This window comes from Ictidomys tridecemlineatus, chromosome X, assembly GCF_052094955.1.
Source record: "Ictidomys tridecemlineatus isolate mIctTri1 chromosome X, mIctTri1.hap1, whole genome shotgun sequence".
In the NCBI taxonomy this organism is placed as follows: Eukaryota; Metazoa; Chordata; class Mammalia; order Rodentia; family Sciuridae; genus Ictidomys; species Ictidomys tridecemlineatus.
In genome coordinates, this window is record NC_135493.1 from 99,281,956 (window position 1) to 99,299,082 (window position 17,127).

The 17,127-nt window shown below is 37.1% G+C and overlaps 1 long non-coding RNA gene across 1 annotated transcript in view; it reads left to right on the forward strand.

Annotated features, from left to right (window-relative positions):
• LOC144371782 (uncharacterized) overlaps positions 1–17,127 on the forward strand; it is a 311,728-nt gene that overhangs the window by 34,688 nt on the left and 259,913 nt on the right. Inside the window, exon 2 of the long non-coding RNA XR_013431894.1 lies at positions 8,666–8,755. This is a non-coding gene — a long non-coding RNA (uncharacterized LOC144371782). The remainder of the gene's footprint in view (positions 1–8,665; positions 8,756–17,127) is intronic.

Here is a 17,127-nt window from a genome sequence, read left to right on the forward strand (position 1 = left end):
ATGCATTTTTTATTCTGTTATCTAAAGTAGAGAAGATAGAAGTACTAGAAAGGGATAGAAGTTCCTCATAAAATGGATGAGTGCTCTTGAAACATTCAACTCACAGAAAAATGGTCTCCTTTCATTCTATCAAATGGCTTTAAGCTTGTCATATCAACAAGTGCAGGGACATAGCACAGACAGAAAAAATTCTAATGCCAAGAAGGTACAATTTTTTTTAAAGAGCAATACTACAAAAACCTAGGAGTTTAATTATGAATGAAATAATCCTGTATCACAGAAGAGAAAATAATTTATTTTCTAAAACAATATGGACTGACATTCATGGTGCCTTTTTTTTAAATTTGGCTTTTATCTTCTTAAACCTCATAGCTCCCTCCTGTGTTTATAGTGGAACTAGACCTTTTCCATCTGCCTGTGCTACATCTCCTTATTTGTTCCACAGAATACAAATAAGCTTCATTATCTACATTTCTCAGTTATCAAGTTGAAATTAAAATATATTATAGCCTTGACAAGTCACAGTAGAGCACTAGGAAGGAATTTTCTAGTGCAAAGTACCTGTAGGTATTCAAAGTAAAATGTGTATTGATTTATTTTTCTTTTTAAAATACTCTTTTCAATTATAGAAACTACTTCTATCAAATGGAATTTCATTAACCTGTTTATAAGCTATTGAAAGTATCTTCAGTCTACATCCCTAAAATTAATTTACCATGTATTTAACAAATGATTGTATGCAATTTATTATGCAAAATACCACGAGAAATAAAAAAGCCTGATTCCTTTTTTTTTTGCCATATAATCATACATGGAAAAGTTAATGCTATAGAAAGAGCACATTACCTTAGCCTCAGGTTTTAAGATATCTCTAATTACCCATATGATCTTTGAGCATGGTGGTTATATTCATAGCAGGAATTATGGTTACCTCTGTATGTAATGAGGGGAAGACTGACTAGTATTTCCCAAATTTGAGGGGTCATGAACTCTTTTAGAACATTGTTACAAGTACAGCTATTCAAGCCCCTCCTCTGATGCAGTAGACTTGGGGCAGCATACAGGTGATTCTTTTTATCAAACAAGTTAGGGATATATACAGACATACACTTTCTAAGTTTGTTCATCTGGAATATTCTATTGTTTCAAAAAATAACTAAAATTCAATGAAAGATGTAATATCATATGAATGAGGTGCAACTGCTACTAGGATTTATTAAAGAAGGGACTAATTCTATCTTAGATTATCAGGGAAGTTTTTACCCTGTAAAAAACAGATATGCTATTAGTACCTATGAAAAAGGGAGAGTAGCAGGTGGGAGTACAGAAAGACTAAAACAGAGTAATAAAAGGAAATGGAAGGGTTGGATATGTAGTTCAGTGGTAGAGTACTTGTTTCACGTAAATGCAAGGTCCTGGGTTCAATCCCAGCATGAAAAAAAATTAAAAAGTAAATGGAGCTGGATGCAGTGGCACATGCCTGTAATCACCATGACTTAGGATTCTGAGGCAAGAGGATTGAAAGTTTGAGGTCAACCTCAGCAATTTAGCAAGTCCTTGTCTCAAAAAACAAAACAAACAAAAAAAATGGAAAGAAAGAAGGAAAGAGCTGAGGATATAGCTCAGTGGTAAAGCTATAACCCCCAGCCTCCCTGAAAAAGTAAAAGTAATGTAAGTTTAGTAATATAAACTCTATTAAGAGTATAAAGAATATTTGATGCTGGGGTTATAGCTCAGTTGTAGAGCACTTGCCTAGGATGTGCGAGGCACTGGGTTTGATTCTCAGCAAATCAAATTTATTTATTTATAAAAAAATAAATAAAATAAAGGTCCACTGACAACAAAAATAAATGTTTTTTTAATATTTTAAAGTGTAAAGTATAGGGCTGGGGATGTGGCTCAAGTGGTAGCACACTCGCCTGGCATGCATGCGGTCCGGATTCGATTCTCAGCACCACATGCAAACAAAGATGTTGTGTCTGCCGAAAACTAAAAAATAAGTATTAAAAAATTCTCTCTCTCTCTCTCTCACTCTATCTTAAAAAAATAAAGTGTAAAGTATAAAGATTATTTAATGGATCTGTGCAAGGTAAAGGTGAAAATGAAAATTCTTTATACAAAGAAGATGCTTGAATTGTGGCTAAGAAGATTGGATTTAGTTTGTATATAAATGGTATCCACCAACAGTGTTGTGGTTTGGATATGAGATGTCCCTCCAAAAGCTCATAATGTTAGACAATGCAGGGATGATGTTTGGAGGTGAATGATTATATTATAAGAGCTGTAACCTAGTCAGTGGATCCATCTAATTTGAATGGATTACTGAGTGGTAACTGTGGGCAGGTAGGGCATGGCTGGAGAAAGTAGGTCACTGGGGGTGTGCCCTTGGGAAATACATTTTGTTCTTGACTCTTCACTCTATTTCTTTGCTTTCTGGTTGCCATAAGCTGAGAAGTTTTCCTCCACCATGCCCTTCTGCTATAATGTTCTGCCTCACTTCAGGCCCAGAACAATGGAAGTTGCTCAACCAGGAACTCCACCTCTGATATTGTAAGCCCAAAATAAACTTTTTTTTTTTCTCTCAGTTGTTCTTATCAGGTATTTTGTTCATGGTGTTGAAACACTAATATAATTAGCAATGTTTTTTTTTTGTTGTTGTTGTTGTTATTGTTGTTTTGGATACTGGGGGTTGAACTCAGGGCCCTCGACCACTGAGCCCCATCCCCAGCCCTATTATGTATTTTATTCAGAGACAGGGTCTCACTGAGTTGCTTAGCGCCTTGCTGTTGCTGAGGCTGGCTTTGAACTCTCAGCTTCCCAAGCTGCTGGGATTACAGGTATGCACCACTGGGTCCAGCTACAACTAGTAAATTTTTAAGCTCAATCTATATATTCAGTAAGGAGCACATTAGAAGTAGAAGAAATAAAGATAAAATAGAAATGCCACTTAGAATAGTTTTGATGTGGTTTGTCTCCCAAAGGTCCATGTATTAGAGGCTTTGTCCCCAGGGTGGAAGTATGGGTGGGTAGTGTTGAAACTTCAAGAGACGGGGCCTACCCTCAGAAGTATTTAAGTTAGTTCTTGTGGAATCCATGGATTCTTGTGAGGGTGAGTTCTTCTAAAAGCTTAAGTCTCTCTTTGGTTTCCTGTTTTGAGAGGTATATTCCTTCAACATATACTCCTACCAGGATGCCTTTAGGCCTTTGCCAAATACAAACAATTGAAGCCACCATATCTTGGTTTGTTAGTCTCCAAAAGTGTTAGCTAAATAAACATTTTCTCTGTATTAAGTTAGCCTGTCTCAGGTATTTCACTGCAGTAATACATAGCAGACTTACATATCACTAATAAGATTTTAGATGGCTTAGGTATGAAATTAGCCATGAATATGCACATTGAAGCTGGAAATCATAATTGTGGTTAAGGGAGATCTCTGAAAGTGGGGTTGGGAGTTGGGACAGAAAGGACTTTAATGGGAAAAGAAAACTGACAGGGAAAAATTGTCCTATCTTAGAATTCAGTGAGGTAACAGATTATATTTTATACATTTTCTAATTATTTCTTTCAATTATTAGAATATTTTTGCAGAAACAATACCATCATGTTTCCAAAACCCTTTGATATTTCTTTCTTTCAGTATCATGGTGTAGATAATTTTGTAGGTATATTATTGTTCACAGTTTCAGTCTATTGTCAGTTGGCCCTGTTGCTTTGGGGCCTGTGGGAAGACAGTATGTCCTGGTGGGAATGCATGACAGTGGAAACTGCATATGTGTTGGTCACGTCAAGAGGGAAAGAGGGAAAGAGGGAGGGAGAAAGGAATCAGGATCCCAATATCCTCTTCATCAGCATGTCCACATTAATTTAACTTGCTTCTACTAGGCCGCTCTTTAAAAGACTCCCAATACTGCCATGAACTGGGGACCAAGTCTTTAGCACTTAGGCCTTTGGAGGACAGTTATCCAAACTATACCACTTCCTTAGTCAAGAATATCTATAGTTTAAAAGGAGAAAAGTCTTTCACAGGTAGATTTTCTTCCTACCCTCAATCTAGCTCTGATTAGGAATTCTTATTTGATTGCTTTCTATGTATCTTGACCTACTATATCTTTTAGGAAGTGCTTGAATATACAAGCCATAATCAATGCCAGACCTTCCCATAACCCCTGGCTCTTGTTACAGTCCTGAGGGTACCAGGTAGGCATGAATAGGACCATTTATGAGCTGGCATTAAATAGCACCAGTCATGAGTTACCTTGGGCCTGGTATTCCCAAAGCATCAGCAATGATGAAGAGGAAATGTTGAAGAAAAGGCCAAAGGAATTTGTGGTATAACTTGGAATACTCTTTATTCAGGATAATATTTATTCATTCTATTTCTGTTTTCAGGATATTATAAAATATGTGGGAATCACTGATTTTGCTACTGAGTTTACAAGGTAAAGTTGAGGTAAAATTATTCTTGGTATCTTTCTTAATTTCTTAGGGTTGCCAAAACAAATTGGCACAAATTTGGTGAATTAAAATGGTAGCAGTTTTATTTCTCATTGTTCAAGAGACCAGAAGTCCAAAACCAAGGAGTTGGCAGGACTGGTCCCTCCTGGAGATTCTGAGAAACCATTCTATGTCCCTTTCTTTGTTTCTGGTGGTTGCCAGAATCTTTAGTGTGCCCTGGTTTGTGCAGCATGATGTGATTAACAGCCTCTGTCTTCACATGGCTTTTGTCTCATGTCACTCTCTCCTTTGTTTGTTTTTCTGTATCCAGGTTTCCCTTTCTTTTCTCTTTCAGTGACACCAGTCATTGGATTTATTACCTGCCCTCTACTGGGAGGCTGCCAGTGCCTCCCCAGGGGTTCCCTTTTCCTGCCCAGGAGGGTATAAACCACCAGAGAAAATAAGTCAGGAATATTTAATGAAGAACAAAAGACAGAGTCAGCATTATAGTTTTGAAGCAGAGCACCTGATAGGGAGCTAGAGCTGGACTATTAGAAAATGGCTCCCGTGGTTTATTTAAGGGAGTACATCAAATGCAGGGATAAGGTTTCAGGAGTGGAGTCTTACTTCCTGATGTCTTGCAGTCAGCAGGTTGATTGGCATCTTGCACCTATCTCTGAGAGGCTGTGTGGCTGTAGCATGTCACCCCATCTCCGCGTGGGAGCAGGCAGAGCAGAATAGGGCTCACATGTGTCTGGGTGGTCTTGGCCAGAGGAAGTTTCCACTGGACATTTCCAGATACCAGATTCTCCTATTCATTGGTTGCAATGCCAGTGTAGTCCACACATAGCTCACTGATGGCTCTCAACAGCCCTCAGTCCAGGATGATTTCATCTTGAGATCTGTAGCTAATTACTTTATTTATAAATACCCTATTTACAGATTAGGTCACATTCCAAAATTCTGAGTGAGCATGAATATTTTTTGGGAGACACTCTTCAATCCACTACAAGATTTATCTATGTTTGTTCTTTTCACACACACTTTTTTTTAAATGAAAACTTGCACAGAACTTCCAGATATAATATTTGGAAATAAGAGAGTTGAAATTGGTTCTGGAAACCTCAAATGCTGGACTTTTGCTTTTTTCTGAGGTAACTTTATGGATCTTAAAAATAACATAAAGGAATATATCAAAATCCATTAATTGTAACATTGATTAGAGTGCTACTTATCTTAAAAAATAAACCTACATTTGGAAATCAAAATTGAAATAAAGAACTATCCAGAGGTCCAATACAGATTCAATATTAGTAGAATATCATTTGTACTATAGGCAGTTTTATTGCTGAGTAACACAGAATTTATAACTCAGTATATTTACAGATAGTAAATTTAGTGGCCTCTTAGATACAATTTACCAGGGGCTTTCTGTGTTGATAGCTAGTGCAAATATATTGAGGGGTGAGTAGGGTAATATTCCTGTAAATGTCTTGAGTGTATATCTCCAATGCCAAGTTTCGTGCTTGATTTATATTAAAGCATCAATGAAAATTAAGGAAGGAATATATTTTATACAGCAAGTTTTGGATATTAAATACCATGTGCTCATACTAGAAGTTAATAAGATAGCTTAGTCAAAACTTTTCCATGTATAATTATATTATTTCTTATCCAGCATATATATGTTCAACTGCTTCCAATTTTGTTCCATCTTGTTATGCAGTGATCTTGCTTCATTATTGTCTGTGTCCTGATTACACTTTCTTTAAAGTGGTTAATAACAAAATCTTCAGCCTTTTTCATTGCTTTTATAATTACTTAAAATTCAGACTCTAAACCGAGAAATATTGCCTAGGCAGTATTCCTCCAGTGACCTCTCTAGTTCACTTTAGCTCTTCTGGACTGTTTTGATTGATAGCCTTCTTCTGTCCATTTTTTAATCATTAAATATGACTAACCAAGCCAGTTCTATTTGTATATGTGAGAGGTAGGACCCTTATCTCTTAAACATGCTGGTTTGTACTAAACCCCAGATAGCATAGCTAGCATTACACTCAGTTATAATTCAAATTAACAGTCTTTGGAATTCATCAACCACATTAGAAAAAAATGTTAAATGCTGTTTCTTTTCAGATAAGCTTTAGTCATAGTAGGAAAAAGTCACTGAACAACAGCAGATCTAATGTGTACTTGGAGTACCACCTAGTGGTAAAAGTATAAATTGCATATGACATAGGATGGAGGAAAAAAGTGACAGCTGCAATCTAATTAGTATTAAATTTGGGCTAATACTGACATATTGTTGAACTTAATCAAAGAGAGAAGCAGGAAAAATAAGGTAAAAATAGGGAAGAAACTTTTGAAAAATTAAAAATCACATGTGTGGTTTTAAGTGAAGTAAAGGAGGAACATGAGAAAAAGAAAATGAAAGAAAAAAATTAGGGACAGATTTAATGGATCCAGTATTCTGGCTAGTGGTATAAATGCATAGAGAGGAGGAAAATGATTCCATGTTTTTCTTGGTTCCAAAGGTTCCCAGGGTGTTTTACCACTGAGCTATATCCCCAACACTTTTGTATTTTTTGAGACAGTCTTATTAAGTTGCTGAGACTGGCCTCAAACTTGTGCTCATTCTGCTTCAGCCTCTGCAGTCATTGGGATTGCAGAGGTGTACCACTTACATTTCTTAATAACTCTTATGTTTTAAATATCATAATCTTAATTTGATTGTAATGCATTTCTTTTTTCTTTATTAATTTATTTTTAAATTGACAAGTAAAAATTTTATATATTTTTGGAATATTTTTTGGAATTATTTTATTTAATTAATTTATCCATCTATTTATTTATTTAATGTGATGCTGAGGATAGAACCCAGTGTCTCACATGTGCTAGGCAAGCACTGTACCACTGAGCTACAACCCCAGCCCCACAACATGATGTTTTGATATATGTATACTTTTGAGAAAAATTAATGAGAATTAATATGGTTGGCAGTTCTCTTTACTTTTCCCATACGCAGTCACTCCTATTCTCTTTTACTCTGGTAAAGTTAACTGTATTTTCATTTTGTCACAATGGGCAGGAACAGATACCATGTGTGTTTCATTAAGAACTATTTCTTTCCAGTGGCATGGAATATAGCCACAGTTCCTACCCTGACAATACTTTCCCCTTCTTCAAGGATCCAGGTTTCTGCATACCCTTGGGAAGCTTGTCATTCACATAATACCACTGTCCTTTTCTATCAAAATGTGAGGTTAATAAAAGGTTTCAACTATTTCTTATTTCTGTACACACAGCTGCTTTGTATCAAATTTATTTTGGCTTACAGGTTTTATCAATTCAGATATAAAAATAGAGTGAGATTATTTAGAAATCATGGCCTGTTTTCAGAGTATCATTCCATTGATGAGCTATTTAATATCAAACACGTGTGTTTTCCAAACCAAATTTTGTCAAGTTGTATGCAGATTGCACATCTGTATCTAATTATGTTTGTTTTTTCAATTCCTTAAACAAACTGATTTATCTCCTAGGCTTCAGTGGTTTGCTTTGTGTACATGTAGGACATGAAGGGCTGTACTTCTAAAGTTAAGGTTGCCACTTATGCTCTGCTCTACTATGTTTAATCCCACAGAGAGTATTGCATACCATACCATAAAACAATTACATAGAAAAAGAAAAGCATAATTCAAAATTTCACAATTGAGGATCAAAGAGTTTCTGCTCAAGTTGATTGGATTAAGAGATACCTCAGGTTAAAAGGCTTTTAGGGGTGTCATTTGAGGGTGTTTCCAGAAATGATTGGATGTAGAATAGCCAATCAAGAGGGAAATCTCCCCTCCCAAATGTGAGCAGCACAGTCCAATAGATTGGGGTCTTGAATAAAGAAAAAAGTGGGGGCTGGAGTTGTGGCTCAGCGGTCAAGCACTCGCCTAGCAAAGGGCCCTGGGTTCCATCCTCAGCATCACATAAAAATAAATGAATGGAATAAATGTATTGTGTCCAACTAACTAAGAAATAAAAATAATAAAAAGTGAAAGAACCAGGAATCTGATGCAGACACAAGCTCTGTTCTTCTTGAGCTGGTGCTTCCATTGCTGCTGAGGTCACATGAAGACATTGGACTCCAGCTCTTTTACTCTCTCAAGCGGACTCAGGGAGTTTTCAGGCCATTGGTTCTAGACTGGGACTAACTCATTGGTCTTTTGCTTCCTTTCTCAGAGCTCCAGCTTCTTGAACTGAACAGCTACTGGTTCCTTCAGCTCTCCAGTTTGTGGATAACCGTTGTGGGACTCTTCATCTTCTGCTCCTGTAAGCAAATCTAATGAATCCCCTGTTTAGAATCATCTATATCTCCATTTCCTGTTGGTTCTGTTTCCCAGCATCAACATGTGGCCTCATGGCGAGTACATTATGATAAGTTAACATAGGAAGAGAATACTAGGGCCTGGTTTACAGAAGATTCTGCACAATATGCAGCTATCATCCAAAAATGGACAGCATCAGCACTATTTCTCCTCTCTGGGATGGCAGGACATTGGTGAAGGGAAATCTTCACAGTGGGCAGAACTTTGGGTAGTGCATCTAGTTGTGCATTTTGCTTGGCCAAATGTGCAATTGTACACCAATTCATGGGCTGTAGCCAATAGTTTGGTTGGATGTTCAGGGATCTTTAAAGAATAGGATTGGAAATTTGATGATAAAGACATTTGTAGAAGAGGTAAGTGAAGATATTTGACCTGCAGAGGAGGACTTTAATAATCAAGTGGATGGGATGATTCAGTCTGTGGATAATGGTCAACCTCTTGCCCCAGCCATCCCTGTCATTACCCAAAGGGCTCATGAACAAAGTGGCTATGGTGGTGGTGGATGCTATGCATAAGTTCAGCAACATGGACTTTCACTCACCAAGGCTGACCTGGCTATGCCACTGGCAGGAACCAATACTAAGCCCTCTATATGGTATCACTCCCTGGGGTGATCAGCCAGTGGCCCTGTGGCAGGTTGATTACATTGGATTATTTCCATCATGGAAGGGGCAGCAGTTTGTCCTTACTAGAATAGACACTTACTGTTGGTATGAATTTGCCTTCCTTCATATAACACTTCTGCCAAAACCACTATCTGTTGACTAAAGAATGACTTATCTATAATTATGGTATTCCACACAGCATTGCTTTTGACCAGGGAACTCACTTCATAGCCAAAGAGGTTCAGGAGAAGGGATGGGATAAGGGAAGAACAGTGGGATGAATCTGACCTAACTTTCCTATGAACGTACATAAATATATCACAGTGAATGCCACCATTATGTACATCCACAAGACACTAATTAAAAACTGAGCACCGTGGCATATGCCTGTAATCCCAGCTGCTCGGAAGGCTGAGGCAGGAGGATTGGGAGTTCAAAGCCAGCCTCAGTAACAACAAGATGCTAAGCAACTCAGTGAGACTCTGTCTCTAAATAAAATATAAAATAGGTCTGGGGATGTGGCTCACTGGTGGAGTGCTCCTGAGTTCAATTCCTGGAACAAAAACAAACAAAAAATGTAAATAAATAGCAAAAAGATTGGTAGAGTAGAGGGAAGGGAATAGGTGGAGGGAGGAGGAGAGGGAAAGTACTTGGGATTGAATTAGAGCAAATTATATCCCCTACTTTGATAATTATGTCAAAATGAATCTTAATGTTATGTATAACTAAAAAGAATCAAGAAAAAGCTATTGCCAAACAAAAACAATACCCTAGTGGGCTCTTGCTCATGGGACTCACTCGGTCTTATGTCTCCCATCATCCTGAAGCAGTTGCTTACATAGAATGGTGAAATGGCCTTTTAAAGATGCAGGTACAGTGCCAGCTAGGTGGCAATACCTTTCAGGGCTGTAGCAAGGTGGTCTCCTGGCTACTTTAGGCTCCTCATGGCTCTGAATCAACATCCTGAGAAGGTAGTTACTGTGTTGGTGGGGACGATTGATCTATAATACCAAAGGGAAATTAGACATTATTCCACCATGGAGATAAGGAAGAGTATGCCTGGAGAATACTCCCTAAGTGTGTCTTAGTATCACCATTTCCTTTTATTAAGTTCACTAAGAAACTGCAACCACTCAATCCAGGCAGGATGAAAAATGTCTCAGACCCTTCAGGAATGAAGGGACAATTTGAATCATCTGAGGACAGTTTGAAACACTAATAGCTAATGCACTCCTCCAAGTAAAGAACCAAGACTGTTGATGTACTTTGCTAAAGGCAAAAGGAATTCAGAATGGGTAGTAGAAGAAGATAGTTATCAATATCAACCATGGCCTCATCACCAGTTATGGAAATGAGAAATATAATCACTGCAAATATTTGTTTCCAATTTTGTTAAGAAAATGTTTGTGTATATACACATTTATTAAGAGGATATAATGGTTTATCTCCTTTTATTCTTTATTATGTGATGTAATATTGACAATGTCAGTACTTAAAGTGACATTATAGTATTTAAGTTGTGGGATTTCAGAATAGCAAGCATCACGCAAAGTTTTTGCACCCTATTCTGAGGAAGTAACTAGTGCATTTTTGGTTATGCAAAGGATAGTTATATCTCGTAAGTCAGGATTGTTGCCTTGTTATTGTTTTTATTTATAAATCCAGTCATGTATAAAGTTATGTTTTTGTGTCAAGAAGACAAGGTATGGGCTTGTGATGGCTAATTTGGATTATCACTTGATTGGATCAAGAGATGTCTAAGAGGCTTCTGGGTGTGTTAATGAGGGTGTTTCCAGAAATGATTGTAATGTGGAATGATTGGCTGCTGTGATCACCTGAGTACTTTGGACTCCAATTCCTTCACTCTTCCAAAGTGAACTCTAACCATGGAGTTTTGGAGTCTTTGGTCCTGGATTGGAGGTGTGTATTATTGGCTTTTCTTCTGAAGCTCCAGCTTCTTGGACTGAGTAGCTACCTGTTCCTCCAGCTCTCCAGCCTGTGGATAGCCATTGTGGGTCTATCCAACCTCTGGTTGTGTGAGCCAATGTAATAAATATCCTTTCTAGAATTGTGTGTGTGTGTGTGTGTGTGCACACATGCATGCATGCACATGCTTGTGTATGTATCTGTTGGTTCTGTTCCCCTAGAGAACCTTGAGTAATGTTGGGATGAGAGTTTCTGCACAGCTGTAAAAATATAGGAGGCTTCTAAGGTTTAGATATTAAGAGTTTCTCAGAGGCTCATTTGTTGATGGCTTTGTCCCCAGTGAAATTCAGAGGTAGGTCCTTGGGAGTAATTAGATAATGCGGTCTCTGACCCCCTGAACGGATTAATCCATTAATAGATTGCTAGCTTAATGGGTTTTGGAGAAGGGGCTGTGCTATAAAAGTGAGCTTTCTTCACTTCTTCTCTGCCATGAGGTGAAAAGCTTTGCGCCACCACATGCATACCGCCTTCTCCAATGATGTTGTGCCTCACCACAGACCCAGAAACAATGGATCCAAGTTAACATGGATTGAAACCTTTGAAATCATGAGTCGAAATAAATCTTTCTTTAAATTAATATTCTTGGCCCTCTGTATCTACAGGTTCAACCCTACAGATCAAAATATTAATAAAATAATTGCATCTGTACTGAATATGTACATTTTCTTGTCATTATTCCCTAAACAATATACCAACTATTTACATAGCATTTACACTGTATTAGGTATAATAAGTAATCTAGAGATGATAAAAAGTATATATGAGGGAGAATTTGCATAGGTTATATTAAAATACTATGCCATGTTATGTAGGCATATAAGCATCTGCAGATTTTGGTACCCACAGGAGGTATTAGAACTAATCTCACACAGATTCTGAGGGACAAGTACATATTTATACATGTGAGGGGCCATAATATCATTATGGTGTCTTCAAACTATACATAGCTAAAACTTATGAGCATATTCTAGGCAACGAAATATATTTGATATCCCCTAAGCAGAAGAATAGCCTTTTTCTTAGAGTTGGGATGATTTTCTGGCACTAACCACTGGCATTATGTTAAGAAGCAGTTACTTTATTTGTTTATCAATTACATATTTATTCATTTTAAAAACTACACTTTGATTTATTTATGCTGTCCTCATTCAATAAAGGATTGGGCATAAATATACATTATTAGGTAAATTGAGACACATGTATATTTTTACATTTGAAAAGCAACATTATTTTGGAAGGGTAAGTGGGAAATCAGTGTACTAAGGACAAAAACCCCAAACAAGTTGAGGATGAGAAAATAAAAGCCTTTCATTTAATAAAATAAGAAATAATGAGGCTAAATAATATGAAGACTTATGCCCAGATTTCAATTACATGGTGATTCCTATAACATAATACTATTCTATGAAGCCCTAGTTGGGTGTTAGGTTGAACTCTGCTACCACAATGCACTGTGACTTGGATAAAGTTAACTAAATGGCTCTTCACTTTGTCTCTACTTAAGGTATATTATGTAAGTGATATTCAAGCTGAAGAAGTACTTTTTTCTAATGGTTAAGAACATAGACCCTGGAGACAGAGGGCCTGGATTGAATATGATCTCTGACATTTGCTAGTTGTATGAATTTATCATCTAGGGTTTAATAGTACTTTCCTCATGTAGTTCTTGAAAAGATTCAATTTGTTAAGATTTGTTAGGTGCTTGAGGTGGTGTCTAGTACCTGGAAATGGGTGCATTAGCTATTAGTGTTTCAAATTGTCCTTGGATGATTCAAATTGCCCCTCTGGGTGGGCAGTTCAGTAAAAATGCTATTAAGAATGTGACTATTGTGAGAAATGCTTCAGTGAACATGGGAAGGCAGATACTTCTTGGACATACTGTTTGATCTCCTTTTGGATCTATACCTGGAAGTGAGATTGCCGGATCACATAGTAGTTCTATTTATAATTTTTTGAGAAGTCTTCATACTGTTTTCCAGAATGACTCACTGAAAATGTGCAAGGATTCACTTTTCTTCACATCTTCATTAATACTTCTATTATTTTCATTTGTCCTTTTGAGGCTAGTCATTCTAATATGTATGAGGTGATATCTCATTGTGCTTTAAATTTGCATTTCCCTGATGATTAGCAATGTTGAGTATTTTCTCTGTTTGCCATTTGTATGCCTTTTATGGAGCATCTATCTGTGTCTTTCCCCCATTTTAAAATAAGATTATTTATTTTCTTGAGTTTCTTATATTAGCTTTTAACTCCATATTAGATTGTGGTTTGCAAATATTATCTCCCAATATGGGGTTCTATCTTCACTCTGTTGTTTCCTTTGCTGTGTAGAAGCTCCTTACATCAAACCAAGAAACCTTCTTTGAAAAATTGATGTAACAAAGTTTCTTATGCATATTTTTGCTTTTGCCTGGATTTTGAGGTCATATACGAAAAATCCTGGCCCTGAACAATGTCACAGTCCCCTTATGTTTTCTTCCAGTAGTTTGATGTTTTAGGTCTTACATTTAAATCCTTAATTCATTTTGAGGTTTTTTTTTTTTTTTTTTTTGCCCTGCTAGGGATGGAACCTAGGATGTCATGCATGCTAGGCAAGCACTCTACCAGTGAACTATACCACCAGCCTCTTGAGTTGATTTTTTTTATATGAAGTAAGTTGAGATGTAATTTCATTTTTGCTGTGTGTGTGAATATACAGTTTTCCCAACAATATTTGTTGAACATACTCTCCTTTCCCCACTGTGTGTTCTTGGAAACTTAGAAAAAAAGTCAGTTAATTGTAAATGAATGGGTTTATTTCTGGGCTCTTTATCCTATTTCATTGGTCTGTTATTATGCCAGTATCATGCTGTTTTGATTACTAGAGCTTTGTAATATATATTTAAAATCAAATAGTGTCATGTGGCACTCTGGCTGGGCACAATTCAGGAGCCACTTGTCAAAAGAAACGAACTTTATTTTTAGAACACACACACACCACACCACACAACTCTTCAGGAAAACCTTCAGAGCCCAACTGCCACCACCAGCTTCCCACAAGCCTCTCAACCTACCCCCCTCCTCCTGCTCTTGAGGCCGATTGGCTGGGTCGCATGGGCGGAGCCAAAAAAGTCCCCCAGTGAGCAGCTCCGTGGTCTGAAAGGGCAGGGAAACAACCCAATGAGCATCACCACAGAGGAGCCAATCAGTTGGCAGCTAGAAGTTTGCTGGGGCCGCTGTGAGCCAATCATCAGCTGGCAGCTGGAAGTTTGCTGGCAGCTGGAAGTTTGCTGGGGCCCCTTTGGCTGTGGCTCTCAACATCTCCCCCTTTCTGTTTAAACAACAAGCATGTGGCTTAGGGACCGTGCAGCACATGGGTCCTTCTCAAAAATAGACCATATGTTATGCCACAGGGCAACTCTTAGCAAATACAAAGGAGTAGAGATATTACCATGCATTTTATCCAATCATAACAGAATGAAATTGGAAATCAATGGTAAAATAAGGAAGAAAAATTCTTACTCCACATGGAGAATGAACAATATGCTACTGAATGAACAATGGGTTAAAGAAGACATCAAGGAGGACATTAAAAAATTCTAAGAGGTAAATGAAAACACAGACACAACATATCGAAACTGGGACACTATGAAAGCAGTACTAACAGGAAAATTCATTGCATGGAGTTCATTCCTTAAAAGAAGAAAAAGCCAACAAGGAAATGACCTCATACTACATCTCAAAGCCCTAGAAAAAAAAGAACAAATCAGCAGCAAATGCAGTAGAAGGCAAGAAATAATTAAAATCAGAGCTGAAAACAATGAAATTGAAACAAAGGAAACAGTTGAAAAAATTGTCAAAACTAAAATTTGGTTCTTTGAAAAAATAAATAAGATTGACAGACCCTTAGCCATGCTAGTGAAGAGAAGAAGAGAGAGAACCCAAATTACTAGCATACGGCATGAAAAAGGCAATATCACAACAGACACTACAGAAAAACAGAAGAGAATTAGAAATTATTTTGAGACCTTATACTCTAATAAAATAGAAGATAGTGAAGGCATCGATAATTCCTTAAGTCATATGATCTGCCCAGATTGAGTCAGGAAGATATACACAAGTTAAACAGACCAATATCAAGTGAGGAAATAGAAGAAGCCATCAAAACATTACCAACCAAAAAGAAGCCCAGGTCTGGACGGATATACAGCTGAGTTTTACAAGACCTTTAAAGAAGAACTAATACCAATACCCTTCAATCTATTTCAGGAAATAGCTGAGATATAAAACTCAACCTAAGTGTGCATTGAAAGATGAATGAACAAAATGTAGTAGATATATACAATGGGTTTTAATCCAGCCTTTAAAATAAAGGAAATGCTACCATTTGTGACACTGAACTTGGAGAACATAATGCTAAGTGAAATAGGACAGATGCTAAAAGACAAATATTCACTTTTATGTGGAATCCAAAGAAGTCACACTCAGAAGTACAATATAGAAAGGTGACTACCAGCAGCTGGGGTGGGTTTTGGGGGGGAATAAGGAGGTGTTGGTTAAAGGGTAATTAAATATTTAATTTAAACAGGAAGAATAAGTTTTTGATATATAAACCACAAAAATTATGATAACGCGAGGGAATGGGTATGTTAATTAGTTAGATTAAATCTTTCCACAATGTATACATATAACAAAACATCACATCTGGCTCCATAAATATACACAATTAATTTTAATTTACCAATTCCAAACCTAAATATGTGGAAAAGCAGGAAATTGTGATACCCGGGAAGAAAGGAATTGTGTTTGATATACAGCCAACTTGTGTCTAAGAATAAAGCTTTTAGTTAGCATGACATCATCTATACAGATTTGGTGGTGGTACAAGAGGAATGGAAATAAGGTGTAATGAAGTGGTAAAAATGGCTCCTTCCTAATTCTCCTACGGAAAAAAGATTTCACCCAGATGAGATTTGTATTAATTCAGTTAAGCAGATGGAACTTTGGCTTCCTAGGTCAATTTTTGTGCAACATATTATTATTATTATTATTATTATTATTATTATTATTATTATTATTATTATTTTGGTACTGGGGATTGAACTTAGGGGCACTCCACCACTGAGCCACATCCCCAGCCCTATTGTATTTTATTTATAGACAGGGTCTCTCTGAGTTGCTTAAGGCCTTGCTGTTGCTGAGGTTGGCTTTGAACTCGTGATCCTCCTGCCTCAGCCTCCTCAGTCTCTGGGATTACAGGCGTGTGCCACCGTGCCTGGCTCCCATTATTGAGCCCAAATTCAGTGAATCTGAATTTGAAGAAATTTAGTAAGCCTTGACATATTACTGCCCAATCAGTGATGACAGAAAAGAGCCTTAAAGCAAAAGACCTCTTTGGATCACCTAGGTTTTCTCTGCAGTATCGGTTATCCCTCTGGGCTTTCAACTGCCAGTATTGGTTACAGAGTCTTAACTGACACCTGAGTTTCTATTCCAATAATAGTCAAGAGCCACCATTATTAACCATATGATATGAAGCAAAGCTCTCTGGATACTTTCAGCTTTATCATGGTTAGGAGGAAGAGAAGACGTTTTTGAAATAATGAAATGGAATATTGAGGTGATAAATGAAAATTTAAATGGTTACGCACTTTTATTTTTTCTTTGCTATGAGGGAAGTGGAACATATCATATATAGTTATCTTATTAATCACAAAGTCATCTGCAGACATTTAAACAATAC